The sequence below is a fragment of the Globicephala melas genome, chromosome 18 (assembly GCF_963455315.2).
Source record: "Globicephala melas chromosome 18, mGloMel1.2, whole genome shotgun sequence".
Classification (NCBI taxonomy): Eukaryota; Metazoa; Chordata; class Mammalia; order Artiodactyla; family Delphinidae; genus Globicephala; species Globicephala melas.
Genome location: NC_083331.1, coordinates 22,646,700 through 22,671,419, shown reverse-complemented (window position 1 = coordinate 22,671,419; position 24,720 = coordinate 22,646,700). Strand labels below are relative to the sequence as shown.

At 43.8% G+C, this 24,720-nt stretch overlaps 1 protein-coding gene across 5 annotated transcripts in view; it reads right to left on the bottom strand.

The window, feature by feature from the left end:
* ENOX1 (ecto-NOX disulfide-thiol exchanger 1) overlaps positions 1 to 24,720 on the bottom strand; it is a 604,918-nt gene that overhangs the window by 453,994 nt on the left and 126,204 nt on the right. For all 5 annotated transcript variants that reach the window (XM_030882173.2, XM_030882177.2, XM_030882178.2 and 2 more), the window contains exon 2: positions 9,697 to 9,762. The gene's annotated coding sequence lies outside the window, so the exon portion shown is untranslated. The remainder of the gene's footprint in view (positions 1 to 9,696; positions 9,763 to 24,720) is intronic.

Below are 24,720 nucleotides of genomic sequence, written 5' to 3'. Positions count from 1 at the left end.
GAAGTTATGTTCATGAAAGCAAATTCAGGTTTCTCATTAGAAAATCTGAAAAGATTTCATTTGGAAGTTTCTTAGCTATACAATAGTCCCCAAATGGATGTCCCCAGCTTACTATGTTTCTAAGTTATCTGTTCCTATGTGCGCCACATTGAGGCGAAATTGAGAACTGATTTTAATAACATGCTTGTATCACTATTTCTTGGTTTTTCAATTTTAGGCGTTATCTATTGGCCTTCCAATAAGGAAGATGAGGGTTGGTTGGTTGGTTAGTTTTCATCCACCTGTATTTGTCCCATGTTCCTATCCTCAGAATTCTAGCACAATTTTGGTTATATTAAATACCCATTTTAAATCATTATAGCTACAGAGACATTATTAGTATCTGAGTCATGTAATATTCTATGATTACATTTCCTTTTCTGCATTCCTTTTTCTCCTTCCTGTTACATTTCATTGAAATGTTTCATTTCAATGTAACAAATCAGTGTTACATTTCACTTTGGTTAGTTTCCTTATATAATTAGCCTGAGGTTATCCCCAAAGCCTCCCCCAGATTTGTAAATCTCCTCTCAGTAGGAATAGATCAGGTGTTTTATCAATTGCATCATCTTCAAGCGGTCTCTCCTGAAGCTCTCTACCTACTCCTGTTGAGATCAGTGGATCACTTGTCCCTCTGCACAGCTGGCTCTTACATTGGTCCCGTCTCTGGGATCTGGGGTCTTTTTGGTTTACCCACTTATTGGAGCACATCATAGTGTTGTCAAGTTTCATGACCATGTACTGGTATTACCTTTTAATTGGGAACCTCCTATCTTTGGTTGGGGGAGATTTTGTTGAATTATTCCTTTGACAGTTTTCTGTCCTCTGTTTTCTATATTCTCTCAAGCTGGTATTGCTGTTTTTGGACGTTGGACCTCATGAACCAATCCTATAAATTTCTTATTTTTTCTATATTATTTTCTATTCTTTCTCTTTTACTTCACATTCTGGGAAATTTCCTTAACTTTATCTCCCAACCCTTATAAAGTCTCTTCTGTTTCACAGTTGTAATATCACACCTTATCTATCTGAAGATACAAATGATTTTCTTTTTTTAAGATTTTTTCTTCCTGCAAAGGTTCTGTTTTCCTCCAAGTTGCTTTTTTTCTGTTTGCATGTTTTAGTTTCTGTCTCGCATAATACAGACTTTCCTTAAATGTCTGATGATCCTTGGCTGTCTGCTTGGTGATTATTGGTGAGGCCCGAGAAAGTCAGCAGGAAGGTTTTGTCTGTGGGGAGGGGTTGATTTGAGATTTATTTTAGGATTGTTCTAGTTAGGGCTCTTCTTTGGGAACCCCTGATGTCAGTATCCTCGAGGTTTTTTTTTTTTTTTTTTTTTTTTGCTGTACACGGGCCTCTCACTGTTGTGGCCTCTCCTGTTGCGTGTCCGTACGCACAGGCTCAGCGGCCATGGCTCATGGGCCCAGCCGCTCCACGGCATGTGGGATCCTCCCGGACCAGGGCACAAACCCGTGTCCCCTGCATCGGCAGGCGGACTCTCATCCACTGCGCCACCAGGGAAGCCCTCGAGTTTTATTTTTAGGTCATAATCCCAGGGAAGTCTCCTGCAGATAGGGTATCATCCTGGCTGCCTTCAGGCTGGGGGGCAGGGAGAAGAAGGTAGCTATGGTTCTCAGGATTTGGTAAATCAGTACAATCTCCCTGATTTCAAGACTATATAATACCACTTGACTTTTCCTGATACCTTCCAATCCAGAAACCTCTATTTTATCATCTGTACAAAAAAAAAAAAACCTCTCCATTCCTATTATGGAGTGAAAGAGGGGCAGTTAGTTCCCTGCTTGTATAAAGTTGGGGAGCAGATCTGAACTTTCAGCCAATACTCCTAATTTTAGTCCTATCTTCACTCTCATTTCCAAGGGGTCCTTGTTGCTGAAAATTCCTGAGCTTCGCACAAGTCGTCAGTGTAAATTAGGCTACTTCTTCCTTTCTCCTCTGCTCAGTAAGCTATCACTCATCCACCTGTATCCCAGATTCCAAAATGCTATGGCTGTTGCCCCATTCCTTTGTTCTTATAGATATGTAACTTAAAAAAAAAGTCCCTTAAGGGTCACTTTAATCGTGTTTCAGGAACTAAATAAAACGTGTACCATCTTTAACCTGAAACCTATTAGTCATTCTTCATCCTTTCACGTTGACATTGAAATGGGGATTACTCAATTAAAAAAAAAAATTAACCATTTAGACAAGACTCAATGTTCAGGTAGAATAGGAAGTAGGGAAAAGAGAAATTTGGGGTGAAACTGAATTTAATAATTGTATGTTTTCTGTAAACAAGGATGTCACATTGTCCTAACGATGCACTGGGCATTGTGGGAAATAAAAATATGTCTGTATTTCAGAGCAGCCTTTAAAAATTCTCAAAAAGGTTAAATATTAAAGAGGTCCTTGAGTGGATAATTAGCCTAAAAAAGGGTATCTGGAGGGGGGAAAACCATGACAGAAGAGTGGAATGGTAAGAGGCAAACTCAATGGAGGAAAAAGGACTTAAACTCAGTTTCGAAGAATAAACGTTACAAACATTTCTACTGTACAGTCTGCATGATGTGTATTAGATACAAAGTGATCAGTTGATGGAGAAATAAGATTTATTTAATGCAGACTAAGGCAGAAAGGAAAAAAACCTCTTCTACTAAAAATACAGCTGCTTTAAGTTTTTCCTCTCAGTTTTTCACCATAGCGGGTCATTACGATGTTGAAATCATTTTTTAAAATACCAGTTTAGTTCACTACAAACTTGTGAAAAGGGATACAGTGAAATATACTTTTCAGTGATGTTCAGGTTTTGAAGTTACACTCCTGTGGATACTGAAAACGTCATTATCACTGAAATACCTGCTGGTAAAACAACCTTGTTACTGTGTGCCTGCAACTCTCTAGTTCCTAACACCATTCGTCTCACTGAAATAAACGTCTTCACAGCATGATTCTTGATAACATACAGTTTTAAGGACTATCATGATTGCCTTGGGCAGACTGACTCTAATTGGATGGATCTACATATGAGAAGAAGAATTCCAAGGGGAGCATTGTGCCTGTTTGAAAATGGGATGATGCCGTGCAGAGACCAATCTGCCTTCCGCCTTGGGCCTGAGTAGGGGCAGGTGGGAGTTCAGTGTGGATAGGCTGTGGGAGAAGTCCAAACGCAGAAGCTCTGTGCGGTGGGGAAGGGACTCTAAAGCATTAATGAGCCTGTAACTCGGGAGACAAAGTGGAGACAGTGAAGTTTTCTGAAGAGGCAGTAATGTCATCAAAGAGATATTTCTCAAAATCATGTAATCTGCCAGTGCTCTACAGGGCCGAAAACCAAGTCACAGGCCCCTGGTCAGACCCTAAGTAATACAGAGACCCAAGGTCACGCGAGGCTGGCCTGGGCTGCCCGGCAATTGACGTGTGAGAGAACTCACTGCAGAGATCAATGAAACTGAATCATCTCTACTTACAGTACGACAGAGAACAGTCCATCGAGGAAAAGGGATGGGACTGAATTAGTACCGACGAAAGGACTTACACTGAAGTAGTGTTTCAACTAAATCCATGGTCTCCTTTGGCTTTTAATTCAAGAAACGTTTCCTGAATATCTACTACGTGCGAGGCAGACGGGCTTTGCTCATCACTTTGTCTCATTACCTTATGAGCTGAATGTAAAAAATTCCAGCTAATTGATTTCACAGACTGATTGATGTTCTTCTGTAAAAACAAGATTGATTCTTTTATAGACAGCAATACTAATTCTTCCATTATGTTCTTCTCTGCCGGTGCAGAGTCGAATGGACTTTAGGGCCAACTCGATATGAAGAGCAGAAGAGAGGCATTAAGAGAACAAGGTCCATTAGGCCCAACATTGCCCCAATTACCTTAACTCCATTATTCCTGTTCATATTATTCCTTTAATCGATCTCTCCTTTCAGTTATTCATACTTACCCTTGTCAAAATCACAAGTAATAGGATTATGGTCTTTTGAGCTCAGTGGCAGCAAACTTTCAATATATTTATATGCATATTTATATAAATATATATTTATATTTCTGAAATTGTGATTGTCTCCAGATCTGCAATGGAGAAGTCTTAAATTGAATCAAGTCTTCCAGAGGCCATCTCTTAGAAAGATGCAGAGCTTCTTAATGCAATATAGGTGCTTTTACCTGTTTTGTCATTTGTCACTCGCCGTCGAGACCAGGCACACATGGCTTAATGGCTTTCTAAGTTTCTTCTTCCCATGTCTCAGCCTTAGGGCGGTTTAATTAGTTTTCAAAGTGGACCGCTTTTCTGTCCATAGCCCAGCTTTCTGTTTAATGTAATCCTTCTCCCTTCACCGAAAAGTATTCTGCCCTGCAAGAGTGTCATCTGGATCTTACATTAACCACTGCCTCTTCCATACGACAAGTAATCAACCCCTCGGTTCCACCTCTGTAGCAGCCTTACAGATTAAAGGAACTCCGTTTTCCCTCCACTCTCAACAAACGTCAATGCAGCATTTATAATATGTAAGAGGCTGCACTTTGAGCACAAACAGGACACGTAATAGGTATGTGGGCCGTTTCCTCAGCACCTGCTGAGGGCTTCTGAGTGTTAGAGAACTAACCCATGAGATAAGAGAGGCATGTGACACTGTGATGTGAGGAGTACATTGAAAGTTCCCCTGCAGTGAGGAAGGGGTAAATTACTCATGAGTGGAGAAAAGTTTCATAAAGGGGATGGATTTGAAGGATGTCCTGAAGGATGGGGGATTCTGAAGATGGAGGCTGGAAGGACAAAGGAACAAACTGTGTGTGAGAAGCAAAGCAGGCGAGTGCAGCCAGGACAGATGATTTACAGAGTAAATGACCCAGCATTTACGGGGCATATACCCTTCAAAAACCATAATTCAAAAAAGAGCCAAGTACCCCAATGTTCATTGCATCTCTATTTACAATAGCCAGGACATGGAAGCAACCTAAGTGTCCATCAACAGATGAATGGATAAAGAAGATGTGGCCCATATATACAATGGAATATGACTCAGCCATCAAAAGGAATGAAACTGAACTATTTGTAGTGAGGTGGATGCACCTAGAGTCTGTCATACAGAGTGAAGTAAGCCAGAAAGAGAAAAACAAGTACCGTACGCTAACACATATATATATATGGAATCTAAAAAAAATAAAAAATAAAAAATGGTTCTTATGAACCTAGGGGCAGGACAGGAATAAAGATGCAGACGTAGAGAATGGACTTGAGGACACGGAGAGTGGGAAGGGTAAGCTGGGACGAAGTGAGAGAGTAGCATGGACATATATACACTACCAAACGTAAAATAGATAGCTAGTGGGAAGCAGCCGCATAGCACAGGGAGATCAGCTCGGTGCTTTGTGACCACCTAGAGGGCTGGGATAGGGAGGGTGGGAGGGAGACACAAGAGGGAGGGGATATGGGGATATATGTATACGTATAGCTGATACACTTTGTTATACAGCAGCAACTAACACACCATTGTAAAGCAATTATACTCCAATAAAGATGTTAAAAAAAAAAAGAGAGAGAGAGAGAGAGAGGGCGCTGAGCTCTTCGAGAGCCAGGTTAGGAAGCCCTGACTTCCCTCTAGCAGCAGTGAGGCGTTTGACAGGAGATAAGCCTGCTAACACAGGCAGCCTCCTTGCAAGGTGCAGGATGAACCCGAGGCAACGGCAGGTTGTAGACCTGAGATGGAAGGAGGGCTCACAGTATGTAAGGGGACCTTCTCCATCGATGCCTACTTTCCCACAGAGCCTCAGCCAGCCCTACACCCTCCCTCCCACCTCATGCTCCAGCAACGTCGCCCAAACAGCGAGCGGTACACACACACCCTGCTCGCCACACCTCCCTGCTAGGCCGCCCGTCCTTTCTCCTTTAGAATGTTCTCTCTCCACCACATGGGTCCATCTGGCAAGGTTCTTACTCTTTTCAGTCTCCACTCAAATGCCACCTTCTCTTTGAAGCATTTCCTGACTTCCCCAAGCCAACTCCGTTGCTCTTTCTCCTGTGTGTGCGGAGCACATAGTACAGAGCCCCATCACAGCAACAATTTCTGCACGACCATCTCCCACCTAAATTGTGACCACCTTGATGCTATCCCCAGAGCCATTTTTGGCACATGTGAGAAGGACAATACTTGCATGGATGAGTGAGTGAAGGAGCAAATGAACAAACTGAATGGTCTTATAAACAAACAAAAACAAAAGGAAGGAAAAGCCATGAAAATGATGGTCATAGATGAAAAGGGGGAAAGAAAGTGAAAATACAAAAGAATTATAGAAAACTTGATAGAGCTTAGTGAGGGCTAAATGTCAGGGCAGCAAGACATGGAGAAGTATGCCGAGCTCCCGAGTTCTCTGCCAGAAGCCCTCTGCTCTTCATGACTTCTATGTCACCAGCTTAAAAGCTCTGAGTATAAACTTACAGATTTAAAAGAAACAAAAAAAGAACCGTCACGAGACAGGCAGAAAAAGAACCCAAAGGGAACAAACACGAAGATTCGTATCTTAACTTACCCGTGTGCAAATATTTTCTGAGAAAGTCTGACAGAATCTTGATTCAAAGTATCATTTCTTTAATTAAAATGTTTCCGGTGTATCATAAAAACACTCTAAAATTTCAGAGGCCTTAAAACTACCGTTTAACTAAAAAAACATAAAAAGCATTTCCCCTTTTTTTTTAAAGTCAGAGTTTCACAGTGAATATGCATATTATTATCAATTCCACGAAACAGGTATATCTGAATTTTCAGAAATCTCAGATTAGAGAAGTTGGAAAGTGCAAAATGGAAGAGGGGAAAAGACTTGGCAACAATAAGTTAGTTTTTAGTTTTCAAGACACTTGAGGTTTCATTTCTGGTTTATTTCTCTTTAATGGTAGAGAAGTGTTAGGTACACACAAAGTAACCTAGTTATTACAATAAGATGTATTAGAATGTTATAACTGTAGCAGTGCCACTCTAGGGCACTAAACAAGCTGTTTAAGGACTGTTTAACGACCGAGATGTAATTGCTCACTGGACTCGACACGTCATCACCAAAGAGCTCTTCCACCATCACTCTGATATGGTCACTGGGTGACCAAAACAAATTGTCTTACTTTTAATTTGGGCCTGTAGACATTCTCACACACCAAACGAGGGGATTCACATGGAAGTTATTATAGAAGGACAGTAAGCACTTGTGATAGAGGGTAGCCAGCACTTCAATAAAATGGAAAAGACAAGCAAGCAGTGGAGGCGCCAGGATGAAGTTATACAACCATGTACGATGGCATTTGGTGGAACCGTGCCTGCAGGCATCACACACACCATAAAAATTTGCCTTGTGATTCACCAATTTTGTTAGGACTAACGTCAGCGTGAAAAAGGCTAACATGAATTTTTATTTTCATTTTCATTTTCTACTGCCTGTCATCATCTTATAAAGCCAGTGCTGTCTAGGCCAACACTATCCCTCAGCCATGGGATGGCCTGCAGCCCCACCCCCAGGAATAGGAAAGCTTCCGTGGGGTCGGGAAGCCTGGAAGTCAATTATCCCAGCCCACCTGATGTCCAGCCTTGGGGAGCCCAGCTGGGAGCCACACAGTCTGTATCTAGATGTTGGCCTGCCCACCTGCAGCACTAACCCGGGGCCTGAAATCAATTCACAGGGTCTCTAAAGATGCCTGATTCATTCCCAGGACCAAGTCCCCACTGGCCTTGGACTTCTCTCAGCAGGAGGCTTCCTTTTGGGACAGAAAGGTAATCCTTTCCTGGAAGTCACAGTAGATACGTCCAGAAAGCTCTACCCTTGCAGGAAATAAGGGTTTTCTAAATAAACATCGCTGAGGACTGGATCATTTAAGTGCTATCTTGAGACCAGGATCCTCACATGTTACCAATACTCAAATCTTAAGCAACACGCAAAAGACCACTGCTAATAATTTCTACCCGGGGAAGCACAGAGAAGAGAGAAGACACAACGGGAGCAGACCTGTTTCAGGACTGCATTTAGAGATGAGAGCTCTGGAACAGACGTTAAATTTAATAAGCCCAAAGTGATGCAGCTGGAAAGAAAGAATAGCCCGGCTAAGTATGATTGCAATGGTATTGAATTAGCTGGAAAGATATCTTGATGTCCTGATAGAGGTGGCGTGTAAACTGTCAGCCTGCCATGCGGTAGACAAAGCGGGCCTGGCTCACAGAGAGGGCTACAGTGTAGAAAAAGTCTACTTGCGCTTAATTTTAAAGGGAAGCTCGTTCCCGTTTATGATGTTGTTGAACTGGGACTATCCTAAAAGTAAGAGGTCACTGAGGATAAGGGAGCAGAAGAGCTGCCCACCTCTGGTCACTGCACTTTGCTTTTGCCAAATGAATCTGGCCACGGTCATTATGGTCTTTGCCATTCACCCATTCAACCAATATTAAGCAACAAGCTTTGTGCTAGTTTCTTTAGGGAATACCAAGAGGAACGAAGTCCCCTTCCCTTAGATAGTGTTATGGGTTGACTTAGGTGTGCCAAAAAGTATGTGGAAGTCTCGATTAAATGTGGCCTCATTTAGATGTAGAATCTATGCAGATGGTCAAATTATGATGAAGTCATTAAAGGAGTCCCTAATCCAAGATGATAGGTGTCTTTAAAAGGGCAGAAATTTGAACACAGAGATAAACAATGCGAAGACACAGGAAGAAGACGGCCGTTCGGAGGCCAAGGAACACCTGAGGCTACCAGAAGCTAGGAGAAAGGCATGGACCATATTCTCCCTCACAACTCTCAGGAAGAACCAAGCCTGCTGACACCTTGATTTCGGATTTCTAGCCTCCAGAACCACGTGATGATAAGTGTCTGTCATTTAAGCCACCCAGTTTGTGTTCCTTTGTTACAGCTGCCAGAGAAAACTAATACAGACTGGGTCACAAAAGAAGCAAGGCCAATGACAAAATTGCCATGGTCAATGGAACTCCTGTGCGGGTCTATCCACAGATGGTCTGATTCAATTAACAGGGCCAGGTTCAGTCCACGGACCAGAGATCATCACCATCTATGTCTGTTCCATAAAGACCATCAAAGAAAGAGATGGTTTATATCCTATACAGAGGCTGACCCAAAGTTTAATACTCTAAAAAGATGATTAGAAAGAAAGAAGCCATAACGGTTAATGGAAAATTAATCTTGGTGACCTAGTGGGGCAAATCAAAGTCGTGGGACATAGGTTTATTGAAGAGGAAAATGCAAAGAATCTTTAGAAGGGCAACTTCAGATAAGGGAACAGAGATAAGACTTTAATTAGAAGAGTCTTCAGTATTCACCTATTTACATCAATGTTGAAAAGATTAAAGCCTTCTGATACGGTAATAAAGATGAACAATAGCAATAACTCTATGTTAACACTGTAGAAGATGGAAAGAGATTCCAGGTGACCAGTCCTGTTTCCTCCCTGGTTGTCTACAGAGCCCCTGTTGTAGGTACTCTGAGATGCTCCCCAAATGCACATTAGTTCACTGAGACCACCCATGACTGGCCCTCTGCACCCCAGTATAAATGAGTAAAACACAAGAGAGTGATGTCAACTGAATGATTAAGCTGCATCACTTCTCATACAGTGACAAGCAACCTGCCAGTGGCCGTGCTCGTCGCTTGCTGTACCCACCATCCCTTTACCTGAACATGGTGAGCGCTCTCTCCTCCACGGGTTATAAAGATGGCATCATGCTGGCTGCAAAGGACCTGTAAAATAAAGGCAGCCGTGTTAGAGAAAACTTCGAACAGCAAACTCAGAGAGCTGTTGGAATATATATAAGCAGATTCAAGGTTTCGCTTGCAAAGTTCGAGCTGAATGTTGCCCTTCCTACTTCCAGCCATTCTAATTGGCTGTCCTTGGAGAAGGTCTCTGCCTGGTCACAATCCATAAATGCCAAGGTCTCATCATAAACACAGCCCTTGAACTGTCGATCTTCCACAGCATATTTGTGCTTTAAAGGTCGTCCTTGTTGCTAAAGTAACTACACCAGGGCTAGGGTCAGGGCCAGGGCCTCCCAAATCTGCAAAAGCCTTCATAAGTAAAGCTGTGTATTAGTTAAGGGCAGTACAACCTAGAGTATCATTTGAAAGCAGTTTGTGGGGGGGCTGATCAGTATAGGGTTCCTCTTTTTAAGTGTAGGAAAGACTTCCTGCAAATTTCCAAGCTGACATAAGGGTTAGATATTTCTACGTTTTCTCTTGGGAAGTCTGTGGTTCCTCAAACTATAAAAATGCAACTGTATATTTCCATAGAATGAATCCCAACTTTATTGACTAGAAAGTATTTTAAAAGCTTGTTACTCGAGTCAGGTCTACGGACCAGCAACAGCAGCATCACCAGGGAGCCTGAAATGCTAAAACCTCCTGAAACAGAATCTGTATTTTCACAGGATCCTCAAGTGATTCCTATGCACATCCATGTCTGAGAAGTATGGTTTTGAAGCTCCTTATCTATCTGACCTGCAATTACTAGAATCACAGGAAACAGGTTGCCTGACTATCCTCTGGTGTCCAGAAGTTAAAAGAATCACAGTCCCTTTATTATAACTGAATAAAGTCCCCAGAAATCCCTTACTGCTGGCGAAGTCGACTTTTCTCTTCCAGAATACGTGGGCTAATTGTACACTCATTCCTAAAGCATAGTTGATTCTAGAAGACTTTTGTTTTACACTTACAAAAGCAGCACCATGGCCATTCATTCATTCCATAAGCAGTTAGTGAACATCTATTTAGATGCTCCGTAATATCCAACATTGTGTAAAGAGCCCAAAGTGTAGGGGAAGAACAGAAATTACAATAGCAATGGGAGCTCTAATAGGGGAAAGGTTGGCACCAGAAGCCAGGGTGCAGAGGAGGGCACTGGTGCACACTTAGAAAGCACCTGACCCGGACCTGGAACACTGTGAGGGCTTCCTGAGCTGAGCTTCGAAAAAAGAAGAGGAAAGGTGTTTCAAGAAGCAGCCCACCTGTAGGCGCAGTGAGTGTGGTGCTGGGTTAGGGCAAGCACCCAGCCCAGCAATGAAGGAGTCAACTACCTTTACTTAGAAAAAATATTGGATTGTGACTGTATCGAGTTGTTTTTCCCAACTGCTATGAATATTTGTATGCATGAGCTCTAAAGGCGGCAGCCGTTAGGAACATTTCTTTTCCCTTTCAGCTCACCTACCTGTATAGACAAGGAGGAATAGCAGACATCAAATGCAAGCAGCACTGACTCAGAAGTCTGCCGAACACTGCGAGGGGGCAGGGACCACAGAACTAAGTCTCTGCTCTCTGATCACGCAGAGTGTCAATGCAGCTGCAACCAGCAATACAGGGGCCATAAAGAGAATGGCATTAAAGTTAATACAAAAGTCAGGAACCTGTCTTCGGGGAGGGACACTGGCTATCTGGCTGCTGCATCGCTGGGAGCAATTGAAGGCTCTCGGTGAGACCACAGTGTGCACGCCCCTCTCTGTGCCTGTCTCCTCTCCCTCCCTACATTTAAGTAGTCCTTATCCTGCCTCCTTCCCCCTCGCTTCCTCTGACTCATTCTCCTTCTCCCTTACCACCTCCAAGTGCCCTCCCATCTCTAATTCAACTCCCTTCTTCTCCTTTTCAATCTGCCTGCTTTCTCACCCCCTCCTGCTATGAGAAGGAGGAGATGAGGGAGAGAAGCACCTTTCTACCTTTCCCCCCTTGATCTCTCTTCCCTGTTCCTCACTAATGTGCCCATACTTCTTTCCCCTCTTCTAGGCTCTCTCCTTTCCCAGAGTCGAACCTCTGTTATCAGTGTGTAGCCAGACCTCCCAGGCACAGAGCTTGGAAATTATAGGAAAATTTCTGGGCTCGTCTGCTGTCCCATCGTCACACTTGGAGTTCACAGATTCTCCCAACCTGCTGCCAGGTCAACAGTTGAGAAGGCAAAAAAAAACAAACTTTAGGGACTTCCCTGGTGGCAGAGTGGTTAAGAATCCGTCTGCCCATTCAGGGGACACGGGTTCGATCCCTGGTCCAGGAAGATCCCACATGCCGCGGAGCAACTAAGCCCGTGCGCCACAACTACTGAGCCTGCTCACCACAGCTACAGAAGCCTGCACACCTAGAGCCCGTGTTCCACAACAAGAGAAGCCACCGCAATGAGAAGCCCGCGCACCGCAACGAAGAGTAGCCCCCGCTCGCCGCAACTACAGAAAGCCCGCGCGCAGCAACAAAGACCCAACGCAGCCAAAAATAAATAAATAAATTTATTCTAAAAAAAACTTTATAAATGTAGTAAGCTAGCATTTTCTTAGCAGTTTTCAAAATGTAGAACAACGCTGGGCTATTCAGCTGCTGTGCTCAAAGGGTACCGAGACGTAAAATATACTAGGCAAAAGGATTTCATTCTATCTCCGGTTTTTCCTAAGGACGCTCCCTTCAACCCACCACGAATCCAGCCCTTTCCTAAGTGTTCGTCTTACCCCTCTTTGTGCCGATCCCCCAAACCCTCCTGGAATGACTGAAATGGGCCTCATTACAGGCAGGAGTTACCACAGTGCTTCCTGACAAAGACACAATGCAGCACACAAAAAGGCTCATTTAACGCCCCATCAGGAAGCCTTACAAGCTACAGCTTAATAAATACATGAAGATTATCATAATACAGAAAATGTCTGGTACCGCCACTTCCTGCGTGAAATGCACTTGCGGAGTACTCTACGGAGTCGGCTGTGATATGGCAAATCTCACACACACCCTGTGAATTACAGAAAAGCAATCTGGCTTTCTTCAGGTATTTCACTCTTATTTTCACCCCTGTGAACGATCAGCAAAACTCTGTAGACACATCTGCTTTGCTCCCCCTTTTATCCCAGCACCTAGATGCAGGATGTGCCCCTGGCATATAGTATGCTCCCCAAATGTCTGATGAATGAATGAATGAATCAAAGAATCAACTGACCGATCAGTATTAGCCTAAGACACAACAGAATTAAGCAGCCGGAGGGAAATACTATGGCACACGGATGCACTTTGAAAATTTCCTCTAGGCTTCTGGCAGTGGCACCTAATCATAAGGTAAACACAGGGCTGTGGATATAACTCACCTCCAAGAAGTCGAAAGGGCAGAGGGGTTGACTGGGCAGGGATACTGAGTGGTCAGATGTGACAACTAACATTCTAACAGCAAATGAGCAAACAGAAAAACTCTAGAGGACAGACAGAAGTTCTCCGAAAGAAATACAGCAGCCTGGGATAAATTAGTCAGTCCCTCCATTTGTTCCCATGATACTTTGTCCAGACCCTATAATTACGGATGCTCTCATCACACCTTTACACTTCTTCAACAGTTCTGAGTCAAACTAGGAAGTAAGGACCTGATCACAGCTCACCAAGATTTCGTAGGCAAGCCAAGAAGCCCTCAGAATGGGTTTGCTCTGTAGACCAGGAAAGGGATTGCAATCCTATCTTGGAAAAGGGAAAGAGGAGACACGACAGGTGGAGCTGGGTCTAAATAGAACCCCAAGAGGTCCTGCCTCTCTGGATTCATGTCAGAATTCAGAGACCGGGTTAGCAGTTCCCCGAAACAGGGATGCAAGTCATTCCATATCAACCAACCAAGAGTTAGAGCAGAGCTGGCTTAGCCGGCAGTGTAATTTGTTATATCTGGCTCTGAATCTCTTAAAAATGTATTTCATCAACAGTATATGATCAACAGTATTTCTAAAATCAGCATGGACTTTCTTTGTGTTCAAAAATCATGAGTGTTTCTTTTTAACGTTAACAACATTAACACCATGAAAACCACTGGGCTGAGATGGTCACCCTTCCAGAAAAGGCCTCTTCAGAAACCATCCAATTTTCACGTAGAAAGAGCCTCCTATGTTAACTTTCAACTCCACTGCCCCCTCCGACCTGAAACAGTTTTTTTTTTTTTTTTGCTGTACGCGGGCCTCTCACTATTGTGGCCTCTCCCGTTGCGGAGCACAGGCTCCGGACGCACAGACCCAGCGGCCATGGCTCACGGGCCCAGCCGCTCCGCGGCATGTGGGATCTTCCCGGACCGGGGCACGAACCCGTGTCCTCTGCATCGGCAGGCGGACTCTCAACCACTGTGCCACCAAGGAAGCCCCTGAAACAGTTTTAACGAAAGCCCTGCACTCACGTCTGAAAAGAAGGGTTTACCTCTTGAGGAAAAAACTTTGACAACTCTAGGACGCATGTATTTTAATTTAAATCTGACCCAGAGTAAAGTACCTCAATGACCCATCAATGGAAAAAGAAAAAAATATCTTTAAACAATCCCTAGATGTTACTTACATTACCACATCTGCGTATCGTGGGACCTAGATCTGTTACCATTCAACAGACAATGCTTTCTAATAATAAGGAATTGAGGAAAAGAGCATGTTTTAATCTTTCGTCCCCTTAAGTTTCAGTTTGAGGTTTCTGGCAATACAGTTTCCTAGCCATATATGGACCACAGACAGCTCTACGATTTCAGTGTTACCTATACAACATTATAAATATTTAGAGGAAGAAAAATAGTTGTATTTGCCATCAGTATCCACTCCCTAAAGCTCTACAGTTATGTTTTTGCACTGGTCACCACCCAAAGCCAGTTCTGAGTGCCAGCTCCACCTGTGATTCACACAATTCCTTTTCCAGATCAACTCCCTGTTCAGTTTACCAGCACCTCAACACGTGTGGATTTCTTCTCATTTCACCTCAATAAGCTACTGCTTATGGGAGGATAAAAACCCACTTCGGCCCACAACATTTGGGTGCACGTGTGTATTTGAGTGTTTGTCTCTCATGTGATTTCCAAGTTAGAACTCAAGGTCAAGTAGACGAATAGTGCTTACACAACAAGAGCTACAGCATGAAAACAGATCAAGGAAGGGGGGCCCCTTCCCATCACTTCCACTACATCCCTGAAAGATACAATCCAGATAATCCCCTTCCCAGCCCCCAGATCCAGCCAACCCCTCCGTTAAGCAGACTTTCCTGAGGGGGGGGTCTGGGTGAACGCCACTGTATGAGACGGCCACATATTTCCACAGTTCATGAGGATAAAGAAATTACAGCTTCAGCCATTCGTGAATAAAGCCTCTTTAACATTTTAATGAGAACATTAAACTCAGCTGCACTTGGTTTGGTCTCCCTAGAAAGTCTGTTAGGTCGAAGAAAGTTTCTTCAAGAAGCAGTAAGGAAATTGCAGGTCTCTCTGTGCCGCCAGGGCATGACTGGGCCACAAACACTGGCTGCGTGATGCCTCTCCTGAACGAGCCCATATATTCTGATAAGGCTACAGTTTGGTAAATGAGAAGAGGCACCTGGAGAAATACCTTCCTCTCTGCAGTATTTGCGGGCTTGTGTGTGCTCATTCATTTCATATCTGACTTGTCTCCTAATTCATTTTTTATGTTATACACAGCTTGGAGTACAATGTGTGACTCAATAAATGTAAAATTACACTATTCTGCTATTTTCCTTTAATCATTTTCTACCGCCTCTGTTCTCTCTTGCGCAAGGCTCCCAACTTCCGCTTGCCTGGAGGCCCATTAAATTCAGCAGACAACCAAGAAGCCAAAGGTGAACAAGAAACAATTCTCAGACTCAGTGACTTAACATGAATGTCTGCCTCTTCCTCCGAACAAAACCTGGAGCAGTGTGAATGAAAGAGTTTGTCACCTTGAAGACCAACTAGGAGAGAAGAGTAATGCTAAAATGGGTTCATATATTGAAGGTCACCGATGCATTCAACTCTCCCAACATTTACTGAGCATCTGCTATGCACTAAGAACTGCTCTAGACACTGGGGCGCAACCAGGAGTGAGGCAGACAAGACCTTCACTCCCACAGAGCTTGAAATCTCGCGGGAGAGACAGGTAGTAAACAATAAAAGAAAATGTCAGAGGGTAACAAGTGCTAGAAAGAACCTGCAAGAAGGTGATGTGACATGAGAGGCTAGTTAAATAGGGTGGACAGGAAAAGGCGAGCAGAGCAAAAAGCTAAAGCAAAATCCTTAAGGTCATGGAAAGACAGGGAAGAATCTCAAATGCATATCACTAAGTGAAAGAAGCTATTCTGAAAAGGCGACACACTGTATGATTCCAAGGGTATGACATTCTAGGAAAGGCAAAACTATGGAGACAGTTAAAAGATCAGTGGTTGCCAGCGATGAGAAGAGGGAGAGAAGAATAGGAGGGGCACAGAGAATTACTGGGGCAGTGAAACTTCTGTATGATACAGTATTATGGTAGATGCATGTCATCATCCGTTTGTCAAAAGCCATAGAATGAACAGCATCAAGAGTGAACCCTAAGGTTAACTATGGACCTTGGGTGACAGTGATGTGTCAATGTAGGTTCATCAGCTGTCACAAATGCATCACTCTGGTGGGGGGCGGGTATCCATAGTGGGAGAGACTGTACACATGGGCAGGAGATATATGAAAACTCTCTGTACTTTCTCCTCAATTTTTATGAACCTAAAACTGCTCTAAAAAAATAAAGCTTATTTTAAAAAATTCTTAAGGTAAGAAAGTGTGGGGTGTTAAAGAACAAAAAGGAGTCAAGCTTCACTAGAGCTTAGTGAACCAGGCAGGGAGGGGAAGGCCACCAAGGAAGATAAGGAGGCCATGGTTAGAAGTTCGAATTTCATTCTAGAAGCACCAGGACCACGGGCTAGTCTGAAGCAGGGCTTGGCATAATGTGTTTTACATTTCTGAAAAGTCACTCTGGCTCCCGTGTGGAAGACGGATTACAGAGAGGAATCAACAGAGGCTGATGATGGCGACAGCAGTGGAAGTGGGTGGATTTGAAATACGCTTTGAAAGAAGAGCTGGCAGGATTGGTGATGGATAGATTGGAAATGAGAGGTGAGGGAGAAAGAGAAATCAAAGCTGACTTCTGAATAAGAGAGACCATTCCCTGAGAGAGGGAAGACCCTTGGGAAACGACCTATGAAGACCACACAAGGTGCCGTGTGGAGCCCTAAGGAAGCAGTGGGGGTCCAAGTTCACCAAGGGAACTCAAGGTCAACTTGCCTGGCCTCTGCCTTAATGTGAGTAGCAGATGTGTGCATGTGTGTGACACATACACTCACATACGTGGATATATGCAAACATGTGTCGTGTTTAATAGATGGGTTTTGCAATTCAAAGCAAATCTGAGATCATTTCAACAGTCTTTCTAGGAATAAAGAGAAAGAGTTATGTTATTGTTGTTGTTTCCATTAACGTGCAAGGAAGCTGAGGGCAAACAGGGGGAAAAGTCTTTCCGGAGGTCACACAGCAAGGGATCAGCAGAGCTGAAACAAGGAACCAGGATTCCCTGCAGGAGTTCACACCACGTATCAGAGCCTCTGTAAATCATCCCGAACGTTCAGGGCACCCGCAAACACCACTCTTCATGCGGGAACACGCACCCCGGATAAGGGAAGGGTGGGGTTGGTGAGGCCTCCTTGCCTATAGCTAGCTCGTCCTGTCTGGATGCTACTGAAATGATCCCTCAAATGTGGTTGACAAATCTAAAAATTCAATAACATGAAAGCAAACCTCACAGACAGCAAATCAAATATTCAAGTGCAATGGGACACTGATTTTTAAACAGACATTTTAATTATGAACAAGGCCTCTCAGGCACAAGCCCTTCAGAAACCTCCTCGGGGTTACACATAACGAGGTTCCCCAGAAATGGAAGCAGCTGGCCTAACACCACCTCTTCATACACCTCCTCAGGACCTCCTCCCCTGTGCCTTAGGTTTCCCGAAGAACACCCAAAGCGCTGAACACATTTCAGGAAAAGGGAAAACCAGAGTTGACAGGTCACGTTTTTGCAATACTATTTTTTTTTTTCTTGCAGTACGCGGGCCTCTCACTGCTGTGACCTCTCCCGCTGTGGAGCACAGGCTCCAGACGCGCAGGCGCAGCGGCCACGGCTCACGGGCCCAGCCGCTCCGCGGCATGTGGGATCTTCCCGGACCGGGGCACGAATCCGTGTCCCCTGCACCGGCAGGCGGACTCCCAACCACTGCGCCGCCAGGGAAGCCCTGCAATATTATTTAAAGGAGTAAAATTCAACTAGATGAAATCACCACTAAAGCCATTCCGGTCATATTTGAAGAAGACAGAGGTCAGCCCCGGGAGGACTGGGCACGCTATCTTGTCTGCATGCCACCTCTACACGGCTTCAAAATAGACTCTCCTTTTCCATCTACCAGGCTCTCCCTCATCATCCACCAGGCTCTCCCTCAGAAGCTGCGAGGTCTCTCACCTTGACGTTTTGAAGTCTGAAAGGGAAACAAAGAGGGGGTGTCTGCCTCTGTGTTTCTCGCTGTGAGTCATACACTCCCTGCTCTTACTGAATGTAGGTTGTTTGTTTTCTTGTTGGTTTGCAGACTTCCTCTCTGCTGCTCTTCTCTAATAATGTGTTTCCAAAGGACCTCTACAATGGCAGGCGCAGGCCGGCTAATGGACAAAACCACAGCAAGTGGTACCCACAGTAACTGGACTGAGGGCACCCAAAGGAGGAGGTTCGGGAGAAAGGAGTTTGAGATGCTTGGTCAGCTGCACCCTGTCCTCCTAGCTGGAGATTTAGAAAATCACCTGTCAGGGTTAAAACCACAGTAAAGATGGGAATCACTCCCCCTACAACATCGATTTTCTTACCGAATGCTTTCACAGAGGCACATACGACTGACAGGCTCTCTGCACACACAGAGGAGAGTGGACACCTGCCCTATTGTTAGATAGATGCTCAGGCAGCTCACTGCCTGAAACTACCCACAGGCTCCCATTCACATCAATATCCTCCACCAGGCCCTATCTCCCTGTCCGCTCTGCCCTACAGAATCCTTTGTCCTGCTTGTACACATCATTTTCCCTAACTCTGTCTTCTCCTCTCAGTAAAGTTTTCTTGCTTTTTTGGTAGTGTGGCTATTGAGATTTGCCAAGAGCATTCAGGAAAGACAGATGGCAAGAAGGAAGGCAAACTGGGGATAATTCACAGGGGACTTGATTCAGAGAGTCTGCTCCTAGGAAGAGCCTAGTCAGCGAGCAAGATGGGCCGATGGCGGGAGGCCTGGAGAGCAGATGGGCACACAAGTAGGAATGACCAAAAGCAAGCAGTGGATTAGAAACCAGGGGGGCATTCAAAGCAGTGGGCTTTCGACACCACTATGAGACATCTTAGAGGCAACCCTAGAGGCTGGAAGCAGAAGGCTGCAGGATGCCAGTGGTACCTGTCACTAGAAATGGCTAGGAACAGAGTAGGCAAAAAAAAAAGGCAAATGCTCACACTCTTGTCCCTTTATAGTCGTAACAATCCCTCTGTACAGCTCTATTTCTTGTCTTTCCTTCACAGCTTGGGTCCCATGTCAAATGCTCTTTTATCCTCACAAGACACCTGAGACCCTGGCCAGACAATTATCAGAGTGATGATCCTATCTTTACACAATTAAACACTACAGCTGTCTTTGCCAAGCATTTTTCACATATACTGTGTCTTTTCATTCCCATAACACTATGTGACATAAACACTATTAAATCAGTAAATCCAGGCTCAAAGAGATTTAACAATTTTGCACAATGCCACCCAAGTGAAAGAGCCTTCATTCAAACCCAGATCTTATGGCTTGAGATCCTGTGCTTTCTAGAACGTGCTGTTAGTATATTTCTCGTTCTCTAACTCTAGGTGCTATAAATTTCACCAATCTAGGCTTCACTAGTTCAGAGCTGCCGAGGCAATAAACCACCATCCAGTGCTACCCAACTCGCTTGGAAGCTGGGAGGTGCTACAGTAAATGGGCATCCAATATCATACAGGGTGCCGGATGAGGAAGCTACCCACCTAAAGGTGGAGAAAAAGAAAGCTTGCCTTTGTTCAGTCACGAGGCCTACATCACCAACTTAGCACCAATATGCGATTAAAAAATTAATTTGATAACTACAAATGATTTAATTCTGTTCTCACGGCTAAGCAATGTTTTTTTAAAATTCAAAAAAATAATGCCTCCAAATATAAGAGGCATAATCTTGAAGTAGTAGCACTGAGTCTATAGTCTAAAATTAAAAACCACCACGGTCATATAGTTTTGTCATGAACTTTTATTATTTATTATATTATGCCATAGCTCAAATTACTATTCATTCGTATCTGCACCTCCTTAAAGAGTCCAGCATAAAGCTGGTCTCCAAATATTTGCTGAATGGATGGATGGATACATAAATGAACGAATGCATGTGTCCATCACGCTACACTTCATGTCAGTGGAAGAGGGAAACGCCACTTGCTTCAAGGACAATGGACCAAGCCACAGAGACACAGATCCAAACCCTGCTATTTGCCAACTATGTCATCGTGGGCAAATTAACTCCCTCCTTGATTCTGAGCTTCCTCATCGGCAAATGGGGACGACTGAGTGCCACACAGAACTGGTGTGAGGATCAAATGAAGTCACAGACTTGGCACATTGCCTGGGTTGCAGAAGTTGCTGTAGCTTATTTATTTCTCCGTCTCTCTCCCGCATTTAGCGTGACCTCTTTCATCCCAACCTTCATAACGGTGCTTCAGTACACAAAACCCTGCTGTGAAGTTAACGGCCAAACATCAAATTTATTTACAGTGACGACCAATCTCCCCTCCACTAACATCAAACTTATTTATTCATGGTCTAGAGATAAGCTGTTATGCATAAAAGGTGTTCAACAGATTTCAATGACTAAATGTTTTGAGGACGAAATGAGTAAATGTCCCAGAGAAGTGAAGCTCATCTATACTCTTTATATTTGAAAGCTAAAATGTAATGTATACTTAACCACTTTGCTAAAAGAACAGGTCGGAAGAACTTTTAACTTTTTCTTGACTCAGGGCTGTCAACATGAATTTAAGTTTTAGCACTGGAATAAGAAGTTACAGGGATTTCCCTGGTGGTCCAGTGGTATAGAATCTGCCATCCAATGCAGGGGACACAGGTTCGATCCCTGGTCAGGGAAGTAAGATCCCACGTGCAGCAGGGCAACTAAGCCCGTGCGCCGCAACTACTGGGCCGGCACACTCTAGAGCCCATGTGTCACAACTAGAGAGAGAAAATCCGCACACCACAACTAGAGAGAAGCCTGCGCACCGTAACGAAAGATCCGGCATGCCGCAACTAACACCCGACGCAGCCAATAAATAAATAAATAAATGTTATAATTCCTTGTAGGCTTTTTAAGTCAGTAGATTTGCAACACTAAATGTTCCCAGATTTCGACACTGTGGTCACAGCTGTGGTCAGCGGCTTCATCCCCTGGAGGGCATGAGACACTGGGGAGTTAACAAGACAAAGTCCCCGTCATCGTCAATATATGTATACATATAGCTGATTCACTGTGTTATTAAGCAGAAACTAACATACCATTGTAAAGCAATTATACTCCAATAAAGATGTTAAAAAAAAAAGTTTATCAGGACTCATTCTCAGATATTTCTCATCTGTGTCCTCATGACACATATGTTTGGTAAGAGCTTGAAGAAGAGCCTGTAACTTTCCTAGACCAAGGAGGACTGCTCTACCCCTAATGTCTTCCACATTATGAGGTACTCAACAAATACTTATAAAGTAAATTAATAGGGTAAATAGTATGCAACCTTTGTAATTATCATTTTCTATTTGAAGACTTTATTCTAATCCATGACCAGGTCCCTTAATTGTTTGAGGCTGTACTTTTTCATCTGCAAAATAAGGCAGTTGGGTTAAAGGATCTCTAAGATCCCTTCCAACATTAATCTTCCATGATCCTATACTTCTAGGCACCTATGTACGTTCCAGATGATAGAGCTGCTGGAAATCCGACTACCAGGTAAGTGAGATCTTAGAGGACATAATGAATAAACAATGCATCCTTCACCCTCTAATACAGACATCCTCACAAGAAGATATTATCCTTGTACCATGGCAACAAATATAAAAAGAATGAGCTCTCTCATTTCTCTCACCCCTAACATCATACATAGTAGTAGAAAGATTGACCTTGGCATGTAAACATATTGATCCATTTTTTTTCCCCTGTATCAAATGTTCGCAAGTGCAAAACTACTATATCTCCAAAGTCAAATGCATTCAGGCAAATAAAACCTTAAAGGAATTTTTTTCCTCACAATTAAATCTAGTGCTTTCATTGACGTTCTGTTCCCAGCTATTTCTTGGTTCATATATTAACTTATCAGCTACATTTGTTTAAATGATACTACAGTTTCACTGTTTGTACAGAAATATAATTGAACTCCTTTAAACTAGTCTAACTTTCTTAAAACTGAAACTTCTAAATTAAAAAAGTTCACACAGGGTTTCCCTGGTGGCGCAGTGGTTGAGAGTCCGCCTGCTGATGCAGGGGACGCGGGTTCGTGCCCCGGTCCGGGAAGATCCCACATGCCGCGGAGTGGCTGCGCCCGTGAGCCATGGCCACTGAGCCTGCGCGTCTGGAGCCTGTGCTCCGCAACGGGAGAGGCCACAACAGTGAGAGGCCCACGTACCGCAAAAAAAAAAAAAAAAAAAGCTTCACACAGACAGGAAGCAGATACTTTCAAATGCCAAGTCAAAGATTTGTCAACACAAATCTCTGCACAGCTGGGAGGGCACTTATGGGCACAGCTTCTCCCCTGGAGACAGAGGACGCCTTGGACGGCTTTCTCTCCCAGGTAGGACGGTACGCCTGTAAGTCCATCCTACACGAATTCAAAGTATACTTTCCTCCAGCATTGTACCAAATCTCAAGGGAATGGGAAAAATGAATAAAACATATCATCTCTGCCTCAGAGGAGATGCAGCTAGGCCAAGTGAATGAAAGAGGCGACACTGGCAAACAACTGCCTGGGATCGGAGGCTAGCTTTGCCATAATGAGCTGGAAACCGTGGGCAAGTTCCTTAACCTTTCTGATCCAGCGGCCTCATCTGCATAACGGTGCTAGTAACAGGACCTACCTCATTAGTGCTGTTAGCGGGAGTAACTAAGTTACTGCTCTTCCCGGCACACAGCAAGCACTCAACGTTGGTACCTGCATCGTGATCATCACCATTACAAACACACAACCCATGAGTTGAACATTTTCACTGTTTTTACTTAGCAAATTTGAAGCTATAACAGATCCTAGGAAATAAAAGGAAAAAACAAAGTGGAAAACTATTTTTCCAACAAGTTTCATTTTTCTTGTGTCTTCCTGACAAATCCTAACCACATCTATTCCTCAGAGAGATGTAAAGATGGTGGTGGGGAGGGGTGTAGAGAAAGATGGAAGGAAATATGGGACAGAGAGAAAAGGAGAAAATAAGAAGGGGCAGGCAAAAGGAGCATTCCTGAGTTACCTAAAACCCTCAGGGAGACACGAGCTGAACAAAGACGGAGAGAACCTTTGTTGCAGCCTTGCCCTGGCTTGTTTCCTTCTCTGCCCAGAAAACCCTTCCTCAAGCACTGAACTACCACACTTATCTTTTCCTCACCACTCTGTGCTTTCCTTTCCACTGTTTACACCTCTGTTTTATCGAATATTAGATGCAGAAAGAGCCTTAGAAGTCCCCTAATCCAGTTCCCTTATTTCATACGTGAGAAACACTGAGGGCCAATGAGACCAAGTCATTTACCCGGGGTTGGACAGCTCAGCAATGGCACAGGCAACATTAACATTGCACTCCCGGTGCCCCTGGTCTGTGCTGTCTCCCTGAGGACAAGAAAACGAGGACATTTACCCACATGGAGTCTGGCTGGCCCTTATTCCGTCTGGCAGATATATAAGTTTTTATCTTGGGAAGAAAATCTTGAGAAATATTCCTAAATGAATTAACCAGAAGCTTACTGTTTTTAATTCAATAAACATGTTTTATTGTTAACTTCATTGCCTGCTAAGCCTGAAATTAGGTTTTTCTATGCTTGGGCAGGTCCTCCCTCACCAATAACAGAACAATCAGATTTCAATTAAACAGATATTCTCACTTGGGACGGACACACACACACACACACACACACACACCCCCCAAAGAGGCACTTAATCAAAACACAGTTTGAGCCCATTCTTGTTGTTACTCTTCCTGTCTGTGTTTAAGAGAAGTAGATGTCAAATGTTACAAGACAAGGCTCTCTGAATACAGAGACTTCAAATCATTTATCTTCCAAAGTAGGAACAATTTCTTTGCTATTAATTCCTATGCTATTTCTAATCCAATAACAAAAGGCAGCCTAACCGCTGTACTCAACAAGCTTTTTTATCTGGCTTCTCCGAGTGCCCTCAGTATGCTTTGCCCATACCATGTCAATAGTCTCCTAAAGCCTTGACTTCCCTTCTTCCTAGCTTTCAATTCCACAGTGGAAGACTCACGCTCCGAAACCAGAGTCTTTTAGTACCATTTAATAGTATATACTTAAAAATAAACACTCTAAGTATGTTTTTCCGTTGTGGTTATAGCTCAGATCCTTAAGTATAAGAATCTGGCTAAAACGTTTTGAAGCAAGAAGAAGCCCCTGGTTTGCTTACACTCTCCCCCTTTCCCTTTCCCTACTATGAGGGTGGCTTCTTATTTGCTTCACTATGTGGGGTTTCAAAGCTGTGACCGCACTGTGATTAAGGGAGAGACTTTGGCCATCTTCTCACATTGTTTAGACTATAGGAACATCTGAATCTGGGCCACTAATAATAACTCAGCTCTGTTGCCTAAAGAAGTGTTTAC